Source organism: Neopelma chrysocephalum, unplaced genomic scaffold (genome assembly GCF_003984885.1).
Source record: "Neopelma chrysocephalum unplaced genomic scaffold, ASM398488v2 Primary Assembly neopelma1_72, whole genome shotgun sequence".
Classification (NCBI taxonomy): Eukaryota; Metazoa; Chordata; class Aves; order Passeriformes; family Pipridae; genus Neopelma; species Neopelma chrysocephalum.
The window spans coordinates 1,866,173-1,888,706 of record NW_020897732.1 but is presented as its reverse complement, the minus strand read 5'-3'; the positions used below and the strand labels follow the sequence as shown (position 1 = coordinate 1,888,706).

The 22,534-nt window shown below is 38.3% G+C and overlaps 1 protein-coding gene across 6 annotated transcripts in view; it reads left to right on the top strand.

Moving 5' to 3' along the window:
* The window catches only part of EPC1 (enhancer of polycomb homolog 1), a 69,752-nt gene that overhangs the window by 21,877 nt on the left and 25,341 nt on the right, over window positions 1-22,534 (top strand). The window contains exon 1 of one of the 6 annotated variants that reach the window (XM_027686949.1): window positions 56-76. The exons of the other annotated variants lie outside the window; for them this stretch is intronic. The gene's annotated coding sequence lies outside the window, so the exon portion shown is untranslated. Of the gene's footprint in view, window positions 1-55; window positions 77-22,534 lie in introns of those variants that run through there. 6 annotated transcript variants of the gene reach the window in all.

Below are 22,534 nucleotides of genomic sequence, written 5' to 3'. Positions count from 1 at the left end.
CCAGAGATAGGGAGCGGATGGGGTTGCGCTTGGGTTTACTTGAAAACCCTGGAAGCGCCTTCAGACATACTTAGAGGTCTGTAAGGTGTAAGTAAAATTGTGATGATCCCTCCGAAAGTCGGTTCTGAAGCACGACTGAAAGTGAGGAAATCCGTGTTGGGAGTCTAAAAGTCTGTCGTTTCCCGCTCTGTTTTGCTGTCTCAGTGGAGGGCGAAACTTAAACCTTTTTGAACTCCGGGATCGTTTAATCATTCGTTCAGCACTTTCCAAGATAGGTGAAACAATCACTAGCTGTTACTGCTGAAGATAAAACACTCGGCAGCGGTTGTTGTTGAACACCCAGGCTCTGAAGTGTGTCGTTAATTTCAGTGTTTACAAATCTTTAGTTATTTCCTTAGTATAATCAGTTTTCCCCATCTGTGTATTAAGCACAACAAATAGGGGAGAACTGTAGAAATAGTTACATAAGCAGGTTTTGAAATTTGGTGCTAAGAACAAAGGTGATAGTTTCATAGTCCTGAGCTTTTCTAGTTGTCAGACTTTCCTTGTCTGTTAAAGGTGGCAGCTCTAAAGTTTCTGTTTGTATTTCTAGATGTAGAATCCTTTGAGTTACCTTTATTTTAAGAGAAGTATCATCTTTAAGGGGAGTTTTCTGTCTGTGGCACTATTGCTGTAAGTTAACTGTCTGTGAGTTTTTGTGAAATGCCTTCAGGCAGAGTGATTTCTAGAGAGTAATACTCCTTATGCTCTTGTCCATTCAGTAACTGCTCTCTGAGGCTTTTGTAGCATAACTCCCTACCATTTGAACATAATTCAGTATTTCCAAGTCTTGTGCAAGTCATAAGTTGCTTTAAACATACGCTAAAATGTATATTGTGAAGTGTGGTGATTTTGTTTTTTGTGTTCTGGTTTTTGTTTTTAATTGGTAGGTTGGTGTTTTTTATGGTTTTGTTTTGGTGGTGTTTATTTTTGTAGAGGTGCTCAAGACTTTAGCATGGTATCCATTGAGGAGTAAGTAGCAGTGCTTAGAATGCTTGTATTTCTTTGACACAATAGATATGTTCTGAATTGAAACCTGTAGATTCTGAATATAAGAGAAAGCCCCCTAGTTTCCTCTTGTACCAGAATTTTGAGTTTTGTTGTTTGCTATGATGCTTGCTGAGTTTATTTCTCAGTTCAAGTGAGTGAGTGGGCATTTGTTTATGTAGAAATGTCAGATTTCTGTCTTTTACTGCTTGCCTGGCAGTTACAAGTTTTCAGGCTAGAAAATTACGTGGGCTGTCTGTACAGTCTCCCTAAACCTAGAGAGATATGTCCTAGCTAAGGAAAAGTAGTAATGGGCAAGGGAAAGATATTAAACATTAATTATAAGGTTTGGTTTTGTGGTTAATGTGATGCTTTTGTTTCCTAAATCTAGCTTCGAGGATTAAATTTCAGAGCAGTAGGCGTAAGTGGACACTTTCCTTAGTTAAAGTTTGCTCATGCCTGTATTTTGAATATGCACACAAGCACACACCCCCAAGAGAAATTTGTTTGCCATCAGTAGACACAGGTGTCTTTCTGAATCTCTTTCGAATCTTACATGAAATAGTTGATATTAAACTCTTCCTCCTTTGTGTTTCTGCAAACTTGCTAAATTTCCTTCCTTCCCCTGTGTTGCCCTAAAAAGCTTTCTCTTCAGTTTTATATTGGTGTTGACAACAGAGAGACAATTTTACGACTTAAATCATGGCAAACCTCACAGGTTTAATACTCTCGTGTTCTGTTTCCCAAACTTCATGCCATGCAGGATTTAGGAAGGCTGGTAGTTGTTTGTGTTATGTAGCAGCTGAAAACCCAAGTTGGAGGATTTTTTTTCCTAATACGAAAATGATAGATGTTTTGTATTACAAACAGATGGCAAAGTGTCCGTAAGAGTCTGGAGGAGAGGGCGGCTTCCACTAGTGTGAACAAGCATTTATAACTTTTTATAAATAGAATTCTAACAGTGCTTTGAGTTTTGCATAAATGTAATTTTAAATGAACACATATTTGGAGCTAAGAGCTCTCCTCTTGACTAAATAACTTTCCCTAGGGAAAAATGCAATCAAAGAGATTTAATATTCAAGCATCAAGTCACAAGATATTTAAATGACTAATTACTGTTTTGATGCACAAAAAAGAATCTTATTTTGCTTCCCTTTCATCTTATCTTTCTCCCATCCTGTTCCTACAAAGACTAAATAGGGAGAATAGTGCATCTTCACTGTTACAATTGAAAACTTCAGTTGAACAGTGATATTCTGTAAGAGTCGTCTGAAGGAAAAACAATGTTGCTAACTTGACTTGAGTTCTAAAATACTCAGCTGATATGAGTGATATAGTAACTCTTAAAAGTGACAACTAAGGGCCTTAAAGTGATGTTAATTCTATTAACAAGAAGAGTCTGCCTTGCTTCAACCATGGCTTCAGGTAATGATTTTGTGTGGAGGTAGAGGACTAGTAAAAAGCTCTTTGGCAACACAGACAGTGGTACTGGAAGTTACCATCTGATCCTGTGTTCTTACAGTTGGTTTAGTTCCCAGGTTTCTGGGGTAAACACGTTGTGGCTGTTGCCAAGTCTGTTGCTAAATCTAAGAAACTAAAAAGTATCAGGAGACATATGCATGTCAAAAAACCCAAATCCTTCAAAATGTAGTGACATTTGTTATATAACACTAAATGTCTCCTGTATTGTCTAAAAATCCTGGTTTTGAGCAAAACACATCTTCAAAGCTGTAATTTTGAGAACCCGACAATAGACCACTGTTAATAATATAGTAATGCAGATTTGGCTAGGAAGTCAATTTAATTGATAACTGCCTGAATAAACAAGTAGGTGGATTGGATTTGTTTATCCTTTATGAAGGACTTTTTAAAAGGTGTTAATCTGTGTAGCCTGTGGTTTTCTGTTTTTGAGGGGGATGTTGCTTTTTCTTTAACTGGAAATTCAGATTCTAGATTGAAAGGAGAACAGCTGGAAAAGCAGAGCAGAGGTAAATTTAGTTAAGTGGGATAAAAACAAAAAATAAGACAGACTGAATGAATACATAATGAATGTATTCATTAACTTATGTTTTGGATACAAAGTGTGCATAGATCTATAGGCAACCTAGATTTGATAGCCTCCAACCAAACTAAGGGAAACTACGTTTGTTTTCCTTGGATTCTTTTGAAAGAAAGGAGATAAGACACACTCTGCATCCCTAGCCTCTAGATTTGTATACAGTAAAATAGAAATGTAGGAGAGAGTTGAGACTTTGTAGATAAGTAAAAATACATATCCTTATGCAAAATAACTGAATATGGTTGGCTGGGTTTTTTGTTGGGGCTTTTTTTTCAGTTTTTTTGGGGTTTTTTTAGAGAGTTAAAGGAACAAAGCCATTTGTTTGAAGCACCTCATGTCAGCATTATAAGGCATATTTAAAATGTTGGGAAGTTAGAACTTCTCAGTTGAAGCAGTGCCTCAGCAAAGGTTTGTGTGTGAGCAGAGATATTTTTAATTAAGTCCCCTAGTATATATCAGAGGTATTAATTATCTAATAGGAAAATATGTCTGTGTTGATGACATTTCCAGAGTTAATAACAATCCTGTGGGTATGGGAATTATCATGGCTTGGAGGAGTTTTTTGTTTTTTTCTAGAGTGAGTTTGTTATCCTGATGTAGATGCCGATAGTACCATGGTCTGCTAAGGTTTTGGATATTAGTCTGGGTTTTTGTCTTGTGCGTGTTCAAGTTTAGATGCATTTTTCCCCTCAGGTAAACTTTTTAAAATCCCATTGTCTCTGACCTTGGTGTTGAGGCAGGGGAGAGAGTCCTGTTGTTTTATTGACTTATTCTTAACTCCCTCTTCTGACTAAGATCCTGGTCTGATGGTGAATCGTTACCCTCACCTTAACACTGAAGTGGCTGCTTGCTTGTCCTACTACATTTCTGCCAGAGTGATTTCAGAGTTTAAAATTCGAGCTTACTTTCTATTTTTAGGTAGTGTTGCTGGTCGCAGAAAGAAGGATTAAGCACCCAGAGTTCAAAATTATAATTGCACAGAATGCATCTGTTCATTCAGTTCTTACTGTTTTTCTTTGTAAATGTGTCATGGTGTAACTGACAGGTTGCACAGCAGGTGGAATTAAGTCTATCTGTGTAATTATTGTCTGTGGATACTGTCATACTCTGTTACCTGGTGTTTGAGCAAACCCTTGAAATAGTTTAAACTGTGTTTTTGATCTCTTTAAATCCACAGTTGTATTATCTTCCCTGCCCTGCCTTTGGGAATGCTTAAGAAAAACTTACTTGATAAAATTTCATTAGACATAATTTTTTCCCCCCTTCAGTATGACCTGTCAGTATTTCCTAATGCTATAGAAAACCTGGTGAAGATAAGCTAATGTTCGTTCAAATGCTTCAAGACTTTAAACACATTCTCTAATAGGGTGTGTCTTAATTTAGCGAAGCACTACTTGGTAAATTTTCATTTACCCAGTTTGGGCAGCCTCAAGGATCACATCCTCTCCATAGAACTGCCTTGGGCACTGCTGCCAGAGATCCCTTCCAAGCAATATCTGCCCAGAAAAATATGCCTTTCTCCTCCCAAATCCATGCTGGAGGCATTGGAAGGCTGCCATATCCAGGTTCTCTTGCTGCTGAAACAGCTGCTTTTAGCCTGTCAAGGGAAAAAGCTGGTAAGAAATGTACAAGAAGGCACCCATATGTTAGCATCTAAGCTCTGATGAATTTAAAAATGTGTAAAATGTGTAGCTGAGGTGTAGCAAGTCAGTGTATGAACAGTCTTAACTTACATATGAAAATTTGACTAAGGGTTCTGTAGTCTTTTTTTATTTCATTCTTACCAGTGTAAGAAACTGCATTCTGTGAGTGCTTCCATAAAAGTGTGTGTTTCTCATTCAACAACTGTGTATGTGGTGTCTTAAATACTCTTAAAATAACCACTCCCTTGCTGACGCATGATTGACGGATATTGGGTATTCTGGAATCTTGTAGGGGCAATCAGAATTACATGAATGTAAAATCATAGCCAGGACTGTAACTGCATCAGTAGTTTCAAGTCTGGATTTTATTTTTTTTCTTTTATGTAGTATCAGAAAACTCATTATGAAGTTTTTTGCTTAGTAACAGAAGAGAATCTTTGCCCCCTTCCCCAGTTGTAGAAGTCCTGAAATCTTACAATAGAGCAACTGAACTCCTTTAGTGGTCTCTTCTTAGAAGACAACAATTGAAACACTAAAGGATTTTGAAGCAAATGGGGAGAGTATAGACACCCCTTTTTGCATATTCTTTGATTCATGAGTCCTATAAACTGGAAGAGTATTGCTTCCTGTCTGTGTTGTGTCCCCCTTTGTCCAGCTTTTCTGCTCACTCATAGCAGGAGGCATTAATTTTATATACCAGTCTAATCTTTTTTTTGTGCTCAACTTTAAATACACTTCACTTGTAGATTAGATTTCCAAGAACCTACGTGTTTGATAATTTGATAGGAGGGGAACAGGGAAACAAGGGCTTGTTGCAATTTTGTCTAAAGCAACAGTCTACAGACACCTCAGTTCATAACTGGAAGAGATTTTTCTGTGAGCTGATATAATGACCTGAACTTTAACTTATAGTATGGTGTTGAGCTTAGTTGCTTACCTCAGATATACCTGTGGGAAAAATACTTAAGATCCTTAGCTAGAGAATTTTGAGAGAAAAAATGTGACAGCTTATGACAACTGGGGCCAAATTGCAAGTATAAGAAAACTCTCATACCATGTCAAAATATTCAAGTGATGGAAAGTGTTTGCTTAATTTTCCCTTTCTCTCTCTGTGCCCAGGTCCCAGCTATTTAGTGATAGTGACAGCTTCCTGGATATTCCATCTTCAGTTACACTAAAGCTTTCTGTTCTGCTCTGTTTAGTGTTGGAAGTTACTCTGTGCACATGAACATTCATGCAAGTTAGGAAATCTGGCTGATGGGGAGGAGTAGCTTCTATGGTGAACAATTTATGCACCACCTTCAGCTACCTGAAGAAGTTGTTAATTCTGTGATATGAAACCCACCTGTGCCAGCAGTGTTTTCCTTTAAAGTCAGAGGGATGGTGGTGGCACAGACTTCTATTACAGATCGGTGCCATTTATTTGAGGCTGGAATGAGATTGCCTGTTCCAGTTAGAAATCAGAAGAAGCAAAATCTACTGGTTCATCTAGGAACAAGAAGTATAGATTATGCCTTTGGGATTTGACAATGTCCTAGAAGGTAGCAGTTCTGTGTAGAAGTTTAGGAATTGTGATAGATGTCCTGTTGTTATGCTGTAGAGAAGGTGGGCACTAATTTGTGAGCAGGGGACTGCTATTAAAGTGGTTTGATAAGGTGATGTTAGTTCTGTACATGCTGTCAGTTGAGCATGTAATAGTGATGAAGATGTGTACACCATGCTCTAAAGTAATGCTGAAACTACTTAAGCTCTCAGAAAATCGCAGGAGTTGGTTATGTATGTCAGAGGCTTCTCCAGGAGGTTCAAATTCTGTTTTGAAATTGTGGAGGATATGAATGAGCAAACTTTAGTTTGTTTATTGTCTATATTATTTAATATTGAAAGAAGTTTTTCTATTTGAAAGCAGAATAATTAGGACACTTTAAGTAATCTTAATGGCATGAAACTGTGTCAGGGAATGATTAGGCTGGATACTAGCAAAGAGAGTGGTTGGGCACTGGAACAGGGTCCCCATGGAAGTGGTCGCAGCTCCAAGCCTGTCTTGAGTTAAGGAAGCATTTGGACAACCCTCTCAGGCACATGGTGTGATTGTGGTTGTCCTGTGCAGAGCCAGGAGTTGGACTCGGTGATGTCCCTTCCAACTCAGGACATTCTGTGATTCTGTTCTCTAAGTTATATATGTATACAACAGCAATTTATTCCATCGAAGAAAGCTATATGTAGACTGCTCTTAAGGAATCATTTGAGCATGCATACTCAAATTATTTTTATCCTGTTCTTGACTTCCCAATAATTGCACACGGAGAAGATATGGAACAGCAGTGGCTTTCTGCATAGCAGAGTTGACTAGAGTGAGACCAATTGTCCATGTTCAGACTTGAGGTAAAAAAGATTAGACTTACTTAGTACTTATTTACTTAAAATGAGGATGGTTAACAATTGGAAGAGATTAAAAATCTGTCTTAAATTGTTTACACTGAGCTGGGGAAAGGGGGAGGGACACCCACAAATACAACTTTGTTAGCAGTATTCTTAATAGCACAAGAAGTAATGCAACTGGCAGGGGTTTGGAGTTGAAGCAGAGGAGCTTATGTTAGGGTAAACTGTAAGTCATTTTAGAGCCAGACTTGTATGGAAAGGCTTTACCTCCTGGGAGTTTTCACAGCTGGTCTTAAGGAGGATCCCCATATATATCCTTAAGGAGGATCCATATATATCAAAGCTTTGCAGCTTTGATATATAATGTATTTCAGCAAAAGATTGGGTATTAATTGTATGCAGAAGAGTATTAATAACGTTATTAATGGGAAAGGGCAATAGTTCATAACCTTACTGTTTGAGAATCATGGTGACATGTCCTTGGTTTTTTTCCAATTTTAATAGCTAACATTCTGTATTTATTCCAGTAAGGTTTTAGTTGTTCATAGGAACCTGACTAATATTAATTTGTTTCAGGTAGGAAAAATGTGCACTGTAGCAAGCCCTTAAATCTGCTGATGTTTTCGCTAAATAGACCACTTTAATTGTAGCTTGCCATAGTGATTGTGCTCTGATTATATGATCATATCCCTCAAAAATACATATGCAGTTATTTATCAATTTGTAGAGAATATTTGGTCTGAGTTTTGAATACCTGTAAGTTAATGCATTATTTTTTAAAGTTTTTGTTTTAAAGGAACAAGTGCCTGTATATGTGTGGGAATCTACTCTGCTAGAGCAGAACATTGCAATTTGCAGGCCATGTAGGTATATGTAATAAGTTACTTGTTCTTTTTACACATTGCACCAGCTTTAATGTCAAGGAACACATCAAATGGCATCAGGCAGAAAATGCTGACTGCTGCTCTTGTGTCTGTGTATATACTCTTCCTGTTTAGTGAGTACGCTCTGCTCTCCCTTCCACCAGTCCATGTGTATTTATGTGTATTTAGCTTTATGTGCTGTTCTGGGAGGATCTTTCCGGTTAATCAGATACGTGAAGGTGAATTGCATGAATTGAGGATGCAATAAAAGTTTGAAAACTTTCTGGTCTGTCATTTTCTTCAAGCACAGGTAGGCAGCTCGAGTGAGAGAGGAAACGATCCTCTTAAGGCTTAAGTACCACTCTTAAAGATTTGTTTCCTTTATATTTAATCAGGAATTACAAAATTATTGCTTTTTGAATTGGAAGCTTTCAAGAGGGTGTTGTTGGAAAGGATTGCTTTCCAATATCCGTTTTGAGTTCATACCTTTATATCAGTTTCAAGACTTCAAGGTTGTTCCAAGTCATAAATAGAAATCAGTTAGAGATCTTGAAGCCTTCCTGGAACACTTACAAAGCTTACATTTGGGGAGAGAGATTTGTAGTAAAGGCTGCCCTATGCACACATTTAATGCTACTGTCTGGTTTTTGTCATGATTTGAAGCACTGTAGTGTTCAGGATTTTCATTGGTCAGATGTTCAATGCAAAGCGTGACTGCTAGGAAGGTGTTAGCATGCAAAGAGGAATTCTACATCGGCTTTTTTTTCACCAGATTTTCCTTTTCAAAACTCAAGGATTTTGTATCAGGCTGTGTTGTTATGAAAGTGTAATGATTGTGCATTAAAGATGCAGAACTTCTTTAGGAAGGGGAAGAATGGTCGATGTTGCTTTTCTAAACTCTTGATCTGCAGTTAGTCTCACTGAAAATGCTCTTCTCGGCATAGGCATGGAAGCACTTTATATGACTTGATTTTTTTAAACTCTTTTTTCTCTTATCATTCCCCATGTTAATCTGTCTACATAGTATGGAACATATTTTCTTCCAGGCATTTCACAGGATTTAATTATTTGAAATGTCCCATTCTCGTGTGTTTCTAAATTCTCTAGTTTTGTTCTTCTTCTTAAGTTTCTTTGAACACACGTGATAAAATTGGATTCCTGATTTCCCTCGTGCTTTTATGTTTTTCCTTAAGAAATGCAGCTTTTAAATGTGTGGTAAAGTCTCCACCCCTCCACCCCCAGTTCTGTATGAATATTTCAGCAGGATATGTCCTGTGTGCCTTTTTGATTCTTGATTTTTCTCAGTACTTAAAATACAAGAAAGAGAATTCTGAAAATAGTGGCAGAAAATAGGAACTGGTTTCAGGGAGAAGATTGTGCAGTATTGTGATATGACAATATTGACAATTCACTAACCTAGATATGATACATCTCATAAAAGAGCTGAATTTAAGACAACAGGCTGGTTTTATTGGAAAGTTTAGGAGTAAGGCTACAGGTAAGAGCCAGCATGGGTTCGAGTCCTGCAGAATGTTTTGTGTTTAGTACAGACTCCTTTAAGCAGGTTACTTGTATGAAAGTGTTGCAGCATTTGGATACTCAGGGATGCATTTATGCACTCTTGTGTGTTTCTCGACAAATTTTTTTTTACTGTCATGTGTTCTTTGCCCTTCTCTTGCTCTTATCTTGTCTAGTTAGAAGAAAGTTGTTATTAATATTAGTGCACTTGCTTTGTTTTCTGATGATGATGCTGTGGTCTCCAAGTAGGCCAAATAGTAAATGAGACTGTTAAAATATTAGGATTAAAGGTAGTTTAATACTCACGGTCCCTCTTGGGAAATTAACGTTTTTCATAGTTAGAATTTTGGGTCAATAGGCAAGACTTTATTTTCTTAGCGTATATGTGAGGGGAAGGAACTTGAGCTACCAAACCTGAAGGAAAACTGGTTCCCTTTTTTTGTCAGTAATATAAGGTTTATTTTGTGAGAAGGAAATGTGAGTGGGAAATCTGTGAAAGATGCGTATTTACAAAGCACTTCTGCCTAACAAATCCTTAACAGGGCTGTAGGATAAGAGTGATTAACAGAACTTTGTTGCACGTTCATGCTCTCAGCCTTCCTCTGAAAGAGAGGTATTTCCTCTGAGGTATTTTGTCTTGCGAAGGTGTTTAGAAATGAGCTTAATGGTTGCTAAATATTGAAAACAAATTTGACATGTCTTGGATTGCAGTTAAACCCTTACATCTGGCCTGTTTTTCCATGGCATCTGTACTTCACTACAGAAGGACCTTGTGCTGGTAGATGGTAGTTGTGAAATGTTGTCTTTGAGGGCTTCAGGTGGTTGGAATATGGGCTACAAAATGTCCTAGAAATAAAGACAAAACTTAGCATTAAGTACTGGAAGAAAGTACTGGTGAGGAAAGAGAAACTCTGAAGGGCTCCTATTACGTTTCTGTTGCTGAGGAAAGAAACGTCCACTAGCTATAATTTTTTAAGTGGTGATGACATGAGTATGTTGTGGAACAAGTCCTATCAGAAGGTAACAGTTTTTTTATTGTATGGCAGGATAGCATGAAGTTCCAAAGCCATCCAGAAGTAATTCATGGATATTCCTATCGGTAAATAAGAGCCTATAAAAAACCCAAACTTGTGAAACCAAGTCCTCAATCTCTTCATTAGTGATTCATTTCAGCCGGTAAAAAAAGGTCTGGGTGCGTGATTTAGTAACCTGATTATTTTTAAATGCTGTATTCAGAGGTTTGCTTAACTCAGTAATTGGAAAAATTAAAGTAGTGAGGAATATGAAATTTAAATTTTAATTTCCCTGGTATAATTTTCTGGAAAATGATAGTTTGAATGTTTTCCAGTGTTAACATTCTCATGAATATTATTGTCCTGTCTCTCAGTAGAGAAGTTTGACCTCTTACTTGACCAATGCTCAAGAGAACACTGTATAAGAAGCATTTTTTTAGTTAATAGAGGGAAGGGGAAGATTTAGCAATAATTTTGCTGTAAAGTGTCTTAGCCCAGATTGTTTTGCACTGTGGTCAGGTGTGTACGTAGAGTTCACTCCCAGGTGTGTATGTAGAGTTTATACTGGCTGGATGTTTGTTTTGGTTTTGTGGTTTATTCCCACCATTAACAGGGAGAGTGAGTGTGCGCAGTTAGGCTGTGATGTAATTTCTCATCAGATGGTTGTAGGGCTAAGTGCTGGCTTAGAAGTTAACTCTTGGTTGTTTCAATTCTTTGCTCTTTCACACTTGTTAAATATGAATCATGCATGCACATTACCTGAGAATGTTAGGATTTATTGCTGAGAGTTTGAAGGAAGTAAGACCACCACTTTAGCAGATGGCACTCTATGTACAGGTGGAACTGGAATTTGAGGTCCTGAGCCAGCTTTTGGCAACAGTATCATTTCCAGGGATGGAGAGAACATCATCTTATTTTGGCTTGCAGTTACCGTAAACCAAATCAAGCCTTTTAATGTGGTAAGTGGTATAAGTGGTAGTTGGTAATTTAATAGTATAATACCTTAGGGAGCTCTGAATTCTACTCTCCAAGAATGTATGCAGTGTCAGGTTGATATTTTTCAAGATGCAGTGTGCTAATAATCTTTTATGAATATGCTTGTTAATGGTAGTGTAGCCAAGAGTCCTTGCACAGAAGGGACTTAGTGAATTAATGAAAAGTACAAATATCTGAAAGCCTCTGGTAGTTTACATGGCTCTGGGTGGTGAGAGGGACAGGTGGGATGTCTGGCATAAGAGGATGCTTTCTGAAGTCCTGTAAATGTGAATCACTGCTGATAGATGAGCTGTATCCTTGGACTCGATATTTGAGAAAGGCACAAACCAGTCTCTGAAATGTATTTTGCGCTTAATATATTTATATATGTTACATAGACACATGAAATCATGGATATTCATACCCCTGTAACTTTATTCCTCTGTAACTGGGAATTGCCCATTAAGAATCAGTAGCTGTGTGCAACTGCACATGTGGAAAAGCATCAGGTCTGTGTTGTGACCAGCAGGATGGGGCTCAGCTGACTCTCCTTGGACGTGACATTCAGTAGTCCTGTTTTGTCCCAGTCAAACACTTAACTCTGACTGTGTGCACAGAGAGAATAACAATGGAACTTAAAATACCCTGAGTTTACAAACATTAAGGAAGTACTTGTTCTTATAGGGAACATTTCCTATTCACCCCTGTTCTTCTGTTCTTCCTTCTTTCCTCCCCTCTTCCATATGACTTTACTGTCTTTGTTGCTCAGTGTTTGTACCAGTCTTAAAAGCAGGTTTGGTCATAATCGCACGTAGAAGGTCATGAATTTGAAATGCTAGGTCTATCTTGTGTTTTTAAAGGCACTTTAAGTAAACCTGAAGATTACAAGTCACCAGAAATAGCTGAGCTATGAAGAATAATGATTTGGTGTTTGACTGGTAGTTTATCATTCAAAACATATTTTTACTGATCAGGAAACTTTTAAATTGGTATGTTGTCTAAGCTTTTCAGCCTAATACAGGCTTCTGCTCTAAGTAGCATCCTGATTCATGCAGATGTAGCAATGTTCATTCTAAGCCAAGGAAAGTATCTAAAAATGTAGATTTACCACTTTAAGACTTACATGAATAGCAGGAAACACATAGATAACCTCATCACAGTGGTGCAATCTTTGGAAAATCTATTTTAGGTTATTCAGTATTGCACCTGTCACTGTCACTATTGAAGAAGCACTTTTCCACCTTTGTGGCATCAGACCTGAAACTCTGATCTGTTGATGTTGTGAATACAGAAGCTAGGAGTGTTTACATGAAAAGCATTGGTAGGTTTTACTTGCATTTTCATGAATGTACTTTGACAAAATTTAGTTGACTAGAACAATTGTAAGTAATCTAAGCAGGTTTCTTCTTTACTAGATGCCTTATGTAGTGTAATTCTTGAGTATGTCTCTTCTAGCATTTGTACTTGGGGGGTGTTACTTCAGTTTTCCCAAATGTCTTGTCAGTTCTCTTGGTATCTTGCTGTCTTAGTACATGAAAAGCTCCTTTTACTAATAGTTACAAACTGCAGTACTTTTCTTCTTTTTTTTTTCTTTGTCAAAAATTGTAATTTGGGGGAATATGAGATGGGAACTTCGATACCATTGGCACTGCACTGACAGTTATTCAAGGACAGGGTCAGGTATACTCTACCATCCTCTGTGTGTGTGTGCAGCTCATGTTTCTACTCATCACTGTATAACACAATGGAAATAAATTGTTATACAGAAGAATAAAGTGCTTAAATGAAGATATTGTGGAGTCCCTGAAATTGTGCTTGTTTAGCAGACTAGCTAATAGTTATGGCTTTGATGCACTGATGCTTTTCTACAGACTTGGAAGTGGTTAATGCAAAGAAGGTTTTTTGTTTGTTAATTTTTGAAATAAGATAAGCTTGATAGTTTAAGACAATGCTTTGGAAGCTTCTTTAGTGTAGTGTGATTTTTTTTTTTTAACTGAACTGTAATATATGGGCTTTCTATGAGGAATGCACATGTAACTTCTTAAAAGGTGCTTAGAACTGTTTAGGTTGTTATGGCAAACTTATTTTTTGTTGTCTGACGTGAGATGCTGAGCCTCAACTCGTGAATGAATGAACTTTAGACAAATGTTGATACGTGGTTCTCTTATTAATAGTTTTGATGTTTTTCTGTTCCCACATAACTTGAATATTGTATAATATTCTGTATAAGTATTAAGTTCTATTAGTTTTTTTAAGGGAATGACTGCTTGAGGTAATGAAACTATACTTTACGGAAGAAGTAGTTAAACCTGACAAGATGTTGTAAATGAAGCAATCTTAGGGGAAGGTACAGCTGGTTTAGTTCTGTGTGTTATAGACGCTGTGTAAACCCCATTCACTCACTGATTTATCTTTTTTTATTATTATTTTTGGTTGAGGGGAAAGGCAAGTGAAAACAATAAAGTTGCATATGTGTTGAGTATCTCTCAAGCCTCTTCAACATTAAAGTTGCATATTGCACACAGGCCTACAAAGTTCGTAGAGGAAAGAAATTATTGGACTACTAAACATAAAGACTTCTGCTCCCAGTTTCTGATATACTGTGGTTCATACTTGCACTTGCTGTGCAAGTATGGCTCTATAGTTTGTGCTTTCTTACTGTCCTCGGTAGGGATGCCCATGGGCTCCTTTTTGAGATGGTGTTAGGCAAAATGTGTGCTTGTCTTGCAGTTAGTGTCCAAAAATGTTTCTGCATTCTTTGAAGAGTTTGGTTACTAGTAATGCCTGGCATTTAGGGTAGCCCAGTCAATCACATTGGGAATTTGTTTATTTAAAGTCCTTGAGTAGCTGTGCGATTTGGTGTTCAGAGATCTAATGGTCAAGCTCTAGTTAATGTTGAGTTTTGGAGTCTTACTGCAAATTCTTAGGGGAAAAGCAGTAGCTGTAGGTAATGTTTTCAAGATCTGTTTTTAATACTTTAAAAAAACCCCCAAACCAGCTCAGTCCTGTTCTTGAACTTGTTTTCTTCAGAACTGTTGATCATATGTAGATCGGGGAAGCTGTTGATCTCTGCAGTTTGTGCAGTGTGGCCTGTGAAAGGGAATGTTTTTGAGCCTTTGGTAGACTAATCCTGGGAGATAGAGGTGCTGCTCAGACTGTGTGTTATTGGCTTTGTTCCTTTTCCCTTTGCCTGGTGTTTTTTGTTGTCTTACCTCTCTTGATTGTGTACTGCTACCAAGTTGATTAATGGATCCAGATTGAGATGTATCTTACCTGCAAAGAAAGAGGGTTGGTTTAATGAGGATCATTTGAAAACCTGGTCTGAGGAACAAGTCCTATGGAAGGAGTGAGAGACTTATTATTTTTCCGTAGTTGATATAAAAAATTTTGAGAGAAATGTAAAAAAAATTCACCCAAGTTGGCTTCTTTTTAATTCTGCTATCAAAATTTATAGATTTATAATTTTTAGATATAATTTTTAGATTTATAATTTAGCCTTTAATTTCACCTGGTGTTATGTATAGTGTTTTATGATGATTTGTAAGTGGAATAGTTGAGGCTCCTGTCTGTTGGAACACACAACCCTGTGTGTGTCTGCATATTAGTATTGTTCAGATGAGTAGTGAAAAAGAATAGAAACTTGTTAGCTGCAAAGTTGGGCTACCACGCTGCTTGTTAGTCAAGTGACACTGCTTTTTTTTATCAGTGCTGAATACTGTTCACAGTAGTATCAAGTCCCTGTAACTTATAAAAATGCTGGAATCCAGGTGTAGTCTTTTGCCATACAAAAGTACTTGAATTACAAAGTATTGCTAATACACAGTACTGTTTTAATCAAGCAGCAAGATATCGCTGCATCTATCTTTTAATTTGGGAACTTGATACAGTTTTATTATTAGTCAGCTATTGAAGTTATCTTGAAGTTCTGCTTCCATATTCCAACAAGAGAGAAATAATTTTGCTATAAAGACTTACTTGGGCTCTCCTAAAAGGCTTTATAGTTGAAAACTGATAAGAAACGGCTGAATTCTAAGAGCTGTTCTCATTCAGTTGTAGTCTGTATCCTGAAAGCTGTATTCTTGTAAACTGTATAAAATTTTACTTCACTTTGTGTTAGTCTGATTTCATTGTGGAGGTCATGCCCTGGACTGCCTACATAATACATTAAAAGCATCTTAATATGTTCTTTAGAATCTTTATTTAGGGGGAAATTGTTAAATTATTAGACTATGTTCTGTTTGCTGTAGATAACTGAAACAGTCTCACAGATGATGATACAGCTGGAACAGCAGGCTGAGGTAAGGAAGGGGCACTGGGACAGGTTTGCAGTGAAGTCTGGTGCAGCAAAGTCACTGAGAGGGGCTGAGCTGGTTTAACTGTTGGTAATGAGATGAGGCAGTTCCAGTGTTCTAGAGTTTGTCCTGGTCTTTGCATTCCCTGTTCATGAACTGATTTCATTCACAGCAGGAAGAGTCACCCAAGAGTAACTCCCCTTGGAGCTGCCTAGGCTGAGGAGTTCCATGAGAGCCAAAGTGATTTCAGAGGAGAGATGGGCAATCTTTGTGGCCATTTGTGGTTTAGATCCTTCTAGTTTTGATCTTAAACAATGGTTCCCAAACTAAACATTTCAAACTTCTACTGAGTCCTGTGGTTCTGAATAAATGTTGCACAGTGGCAATTTGGCAGGCAGATACCTGTGTGTAGAAAGACAGAGGTGTTAAATTATGTTTGTGAACTATACTGCATAATTAAGGTATGTGTTCAATACTAGAGTTTTCCTGATTCCTAGGGTTCCTAGGTTGGATACATTATCTTCTGGCATGTCTTGAGCCAGTCTCATTTATTTTTTCATCTCTGCCTGTCTGTTTTGCACAGTAATTTAAAACATGAAACTGATTTCAGTCTTCTGGTAACAGGATAAGCAAATCACTCTCCATTTCTCCTAGTGCTGTCATGATCTCAGGTACTAATGTTAGATTTCTGGGTCAAATGCCCTGCGTGTCCTCCACCTATCTACCACCATTCATTGAACAAGGCTGGCAGGTGAAAATTTCATAGAAGTTGTAATTTGCTGATGGAAGTCCACAAATATAGAAGGAAGATTTTTTTTTTCCAAGAAGAGGACAGACTCCTTGTGTACTCTTAGAAGTGTCTGATGTGAACATGGGGAAAATAGTCTACTACTACAATGCTCAAAACAGTGTGGCTGACCCCATTTCTAACCAGTGTTCCAGATAAAAAGTCTAATAATTAGTGAGGGTTTTTTGATACTTTGTTAATTATAAAACCATGCATTTTTAAAAGTAAATTAGATCACATTTTCACCAAGCAATTGCTATTTAATCCTGTGTAGCTATTTTAAGTTGGCATTTGTAGCAGAGTTCTAATTATTATAGTGATTACAGTGGAATCCTTCTTAATTGACTACTCATGAGACTGACATCAGTTGATTAACAGAACCAACCTCCATAGTTTTCCTTCACGTTTGGAATATGAAGGGATAGCTTTAGACTCTGCTGTAACAACAAGGAAACATTTTTCTCTACTGTGTAGCATGATTCAGGGCACTGAGAGGTCTTGGCAGCTTCTGAAGGGAAGGTCTACAGCCATGTGGTTTGGGTGAACCTTCAGGCAGCTTCAGTTGATACAAGAATGTGTTCACCCTATGTCCATATATACTAATAAGAATGGCTACAATTGTTTGTGGGCCAGATGAAGAGCAAGGAAGTGATCTGCTGTCTTCCTCAGGACCCATCATAGGGAGAGAGTAAGGAATGCTGCTTTGTTGACCCACCATCTCTGTCCTGTTTGGATCATGCGTGTGTCTTGTGACCAAATTTAAACTATTACTACCACATTATATGATATGCATGTACTCGAGTTCCAGAGGGTTGAAGCTGCGTTTGTGCTTACCAACAAAACTATTGTCTTGCCACTATCAAAGACCAAATCTATAAGCTGGTATTCAGGAGTTGGGTCCTGGGTCTCAGTTAAGAATCGGTGTAACTCGGGGATTTATCTTGTGCCAGAATACCAGTTGAAGACTTCTGTGCTTTACAAGGCAGAATCAGACTGCCTTCATTAGTATGACTTCAGTCAGGGCAACTTTTCAGTGGCAGTTTGGAAACAAATGCTGTAACAAACTTGTCAGAATGTCTTTGTTGTTTGCATGTAGTTAGGTGTGACTGGATGTACATGTGAGGCAGGAAAAGCAACAGTGTGGTATGTTTCTGTGATAAGTGCTTCCGTAACAACCTGTGAATCTGCTATTCAGGAACAACTGAACTTTTTTGCTTTCAGTCATACTGGAAGACACTAGAGCCACTCTGCCCTAGAAAGAAGAGTAATGCAAAGGAAGTATCTCTGAACAGTTTGCACTGATCTATGATGGACTTCTGTGTTCTGGCTGTGTATTCTGTACCTTTGCTTTCAGCATTGCTGGTGCTTCTCTGTCCCTGGGTGAGCCCTTTCGATTGGGATGGCAGGCAGCTGCCCCTGGAGAGTCCCACAGAAACATTTCCAGTGCCTGAATTGATTCTAGGAAGGGAGAAGGAATTATGTGAAGGAGGAATAAGGGATGGCATTAAAAAAACCCAACAAAACAACAAAAAAACCCCTTCCTTGTTCTGCACGTAGTTCTCTGAGATTGCTCTCCATGCTCCTCCTAATCTTGGATATAAATTGTGTTTGATAAGTTACAGGACAGCTAAGATCTGATAATAGGAGGTGAAAGTGAAGAGAATGAGCCAGTCTGGTTGTTTTATTCTTTCTGTCTTCTCTGTGCACAGATTTGTTGGATTGAATCTGGGGACAAATTTTCTCTAGTGTAGCTTGACCATCACTCTTGCAAAAGGCCATCTTCCCTGATCTTGCAGGCTACTGAGATCCTCATACGGCTGAGAGACAGGATACGTATCCTGTAGGTCACTGAGCCAAAGAAAGGTGGAGGTTGGGAAGTGATTTTTGTGCAGTAGGTCATAGAAGTACTGCAAGGGTCCCTTCTGTATGTTATGGAGTGAGTTAGTCTGAAAGGTCTTGATCCTGCAGCAGGGTCTCATAGCAACTTGGCTTTATAAAGTATAGAATCAGGTTGCTCTTGCACCGTTTCACCACCTCTGGATGATATAAATAAAAACTTCTGATTTTTCCAGTTTCTAAAGTTTTCTTATTTCATCTTATAAAGTAATGTGTTTGTGCTTCAGATGAGCTGCAGTTTTGTTGGATTCTTCATGTGTGTTTAGTTTGTTTTTTTTTTCCAAAAGATTCGGATCATAAGCTGCTAAAAGGTAAAATGTGTATTAAAAAAGACAGATGTGTGTTTGTGTACTTGTATGTCCTTGATTGTGTGTCAACTGTGATCTCTTTTAGTGCAGCCGTTGTGAACCTAGTGCTTCTTGCCAACTACCTGTTGAAACTGGTGTCCCTTTTAAACTGTGAGGTGGTAGCCTTGGAAAGCAGTTCTGTTGGGCAGGGGATGTATGTGAGAGGAATTGCCCTGGTCATACTGATGTAGATCAGCAGTTCTACAGAGACCAGTAGATGGACAGTGGTTTGACTTGGTTCCCAGTAACGACACAATCAATTGCAGTGTACTTTTGTATAGTTTTTGTATTTCAGAGGCAAAGATGGGATTCTGACGTGCACAGATCTGAACTCAGTAGTGTGCTTTTTATAGATACCACTGTCTTTAAAAACTCTTTCTACTTGTGGTGTGTGGCTTCCTCCACCACCCCACCTTTTGCTTCCCCCAGCAAAGACACTACTCCCTTGCTTAGGGTAGGCTTGGAATATTGGGAGACTTTCTGCTCTGTTCTGCACACTGGACTTGATAGCTGGCTGTTTGGGTCATTTCCATAAGCAAATGTGCCTTAAATGATTATTTCTAAGAGCTCTGAAGTAATTGGAGAAACTATTTGAGGAAGGAAGCAGTCAAATTACAAAACAGCGAATTGCTTCTTAATTTCTTGAAGATGCACTCATTGCAACTGCTGTAACATTTTTTCAGTTGTCTTTCAAAAATGATAATATGCATTCTGTCCTTTTGGTTTGTTCAACTGTAATGACAGGGTTATGTCACTTAGTCTTTTAAGGCCTTGTACTGTGGTTATCTTACTTTACATATGTTCTCCAGGGTGTGCTGCAGAGTAGATACTTTGTCAAAGAAACTTCTGTGCTCTGTATGTGCCAGTTTTCTTTCAGGAACTGTAACTAACTAACAATCCCACAGTCACATCGCCAAAAACTTACCACGTGTTACCAAAATGTGAAAGAAGGCAAATATTGCTTGTTTTCAGTTGCTACGCTTCTGCTTGTTTCTGCTTGCAGGCAGGAGTGCCTACTGGTAGTCAGGTTGAACCACAATTACAGTATCCTTTCTTTTTTACTCTAATTGTTGTAATTCAGCCTTTTTTAATGTAGTGTTCCAGAAATGCAACAAACTTGCAAGTACTAAACTTGTTACCAAGAATAATACCTATATCCTTGCATTATCATTTGAGAGAGATCCTGCTGCCCCCCAATGCAGAACTGACCAGAAGTTCCAATTCCTTCAGGCTGTAACGAGAAATTCTCTGCTCTGTTCTGCTTTCCCATGTGCCTTTATTGCTGCCAACTTGCTTTAAATTGTCCTTTCACTCTTTGGTGTTTTGGAATGTGTTTGGTGATACTGGTGTACAGTAAGAGTGGACACAAGGGACAAACTTGCTATCTTAAAATTGAATAGAAAAGAAGACTACAATGACTGATGGTATCAATACATATCTTTGCTCAGGAAATGTCTCGGTACATCATGCTTTGCTACATTCTGGGTAGTCAGAAGGGTTGCTGTTTCAGTGGGCTTTTCCTGTAGACTCTTGGATTAGAGGAAAACTTCTAAAGGAGAAAGGTGGTTGTCAAGCTTTTGTTTGTTTAAACAACTAGCAGTGTAATCTGGTAAGTGTTGGTATTTTAACTGTCTAGATAATTTTCTGGACAGGAATATAGTGTGATGAATAAGGTGCAGTTCATAGAATTGCAGAATATCCGGAGTTGGAAGGGGCCCACATGGATCATTGAGTCCGACTCCTGGCCCTGCACAGGACATCCCCAGGAATCCCACCACTTGCCTGAGAGCATTGTCCAAACGCTTCTTGAACTCAGACAAGCTTGGTGCTGTGACCACTTCTCTGGGGAGCCTGTTCCAGTGACCAACCACCCTCTGGGTGAAGAACCTTTTCCTAATATCCAACCTAGGCCTCCCCTGACACAGCTTCATGCTGTTACCTCGGGTCCTGTCACTGGTCACCAGAGAAAACAAATCAGTGCCTGGCCCTCAGTTCATGTTTCTGACTGAGTGTTGCAAAAATGATGAAGCTGCTCCTTTCCTGAGACATTGTCTGTCTCTGGCTGAGTTCTCCCACTGTATCCCTTTGATGCTGGGATTGTCAGACCACATGATGAGCCAGGATAGGTAGCTAACCTGATGGACAACTTAACTTGCGGGCTGGGAAGAGTGAGCGGGTTTTTAGGGTTTTCTTGTTGAACTCATTGAATAGCTTTAAACACAAAGTTGGCTGATCATTAGTGTAATCTAAAGGGAATGAAGTTTGAGGAACAGTATCATTATTCTGAAAGGACCTGATCAAATTAACATCACAGAACAAATGACTCCTGAAGCTGCAATTCCGATAGCATTTTATGTCAGGCAGAGAAAGCAACTGAAGATTAAAGGTTTTCTGGATATAAGCCTAACTAATAGATTGAAGATAGTTAAATGTGAAAGCAGAAGGCAGTTTCAGTGGGGATAAACTACCTTCGATAAGTACATGTTGTGAAACAGGGTATGTTTGAAAAATCCAAGGGAAGCAAGTTGGGATAGAAAGGGAAGAAACTGTAAAGCTGCTGTGATGTTAATCAGTTCAGGCTGAGTTTTTTGTAAGACAAATGCAGCTATTTCAACGTTGTTTCAATAAGAAGAATACATTAACAAAGAAATCTGAGTACACTGAATGTGGAAACTGATAAATAGGAACAACTAATATGTGAACAATTAATATTTACATGAAAGGTTTATCTTGAAAGAGGGAACAAGGTGAGACCTATCCAGCAATGAATGTGCAGAATAAGATGAGAATATTCTGTAAATATTTGTAGTGAGAGGAAACTTTCTTGATTCTATTTGATACTAAAATGGTTGAAATATTTCATGCATCTTAGTGGGAGTTTTTTGTCCTTGGTATTCATTTTAAAAAGATTTCTTTAATTTAGTGAAGCAGCTAAGCCAGTTTAATGGCTAAGCCAGTTTAATGGCTAACTGCTGCCAAAGGGAATTGTCTTTCTTCTCTTGTTTCCCTATTGCTTTCCACACACACACACGCCCTGGCAGTTCAGGGATCCATTCTGTCAGACGACTAATTGTTTCTAATTGTTTTCAGGGGAAATTGCAGGAGAGAGATGGCTTTTTGTGGATTTGATTCCCTAAGCTGTCATCATAGATTCAATCTGACAGAAGCTGTGGTAGTATGGAGAATGACAGCAAGGGGCACAAGACTGAACCATGTGTTAGATGAGTTTCCTTCTAACGTGACAAATTACAACCCTTGAGCTTGACTGACCCAGCTAAAATTCATCCCAAGAATTTAAAGAAATAGTCTGAAATAATTTTGCAGCTATTTGAGAACTTCAGAGGAGCAGATGATGTTTCAGAGAAGAGGAAAAGGCACTGCAACTGGGCTTCTTAACAAAAAAATCCCCCTGAAAACATGACATCCATTCAAAAAAACTGACCCAAAACCTCATAGCAGTCAATAGACTGTTGAAAAGGTAGAAACTAGAGAGTTACAGCAAGTTATCCTAACTGCGGTTCCTGGAGAAATATGGGTAATTTAAATTATTTGGCTCAAATGATCACCTGGAAGACATTAATTTCTATAAACAGCTAATAAGAGGTTTTCAAGAACAAGCCCCAGTTAATCCAGTCAAACTTCTTTCTGTAGCAGGGCACGGGACATAATGGATAGTTGCATAAAAAAGGCTTTTTGATACTGCTCTGCTATGCAGTGAACAGAAACAGTTGTATAT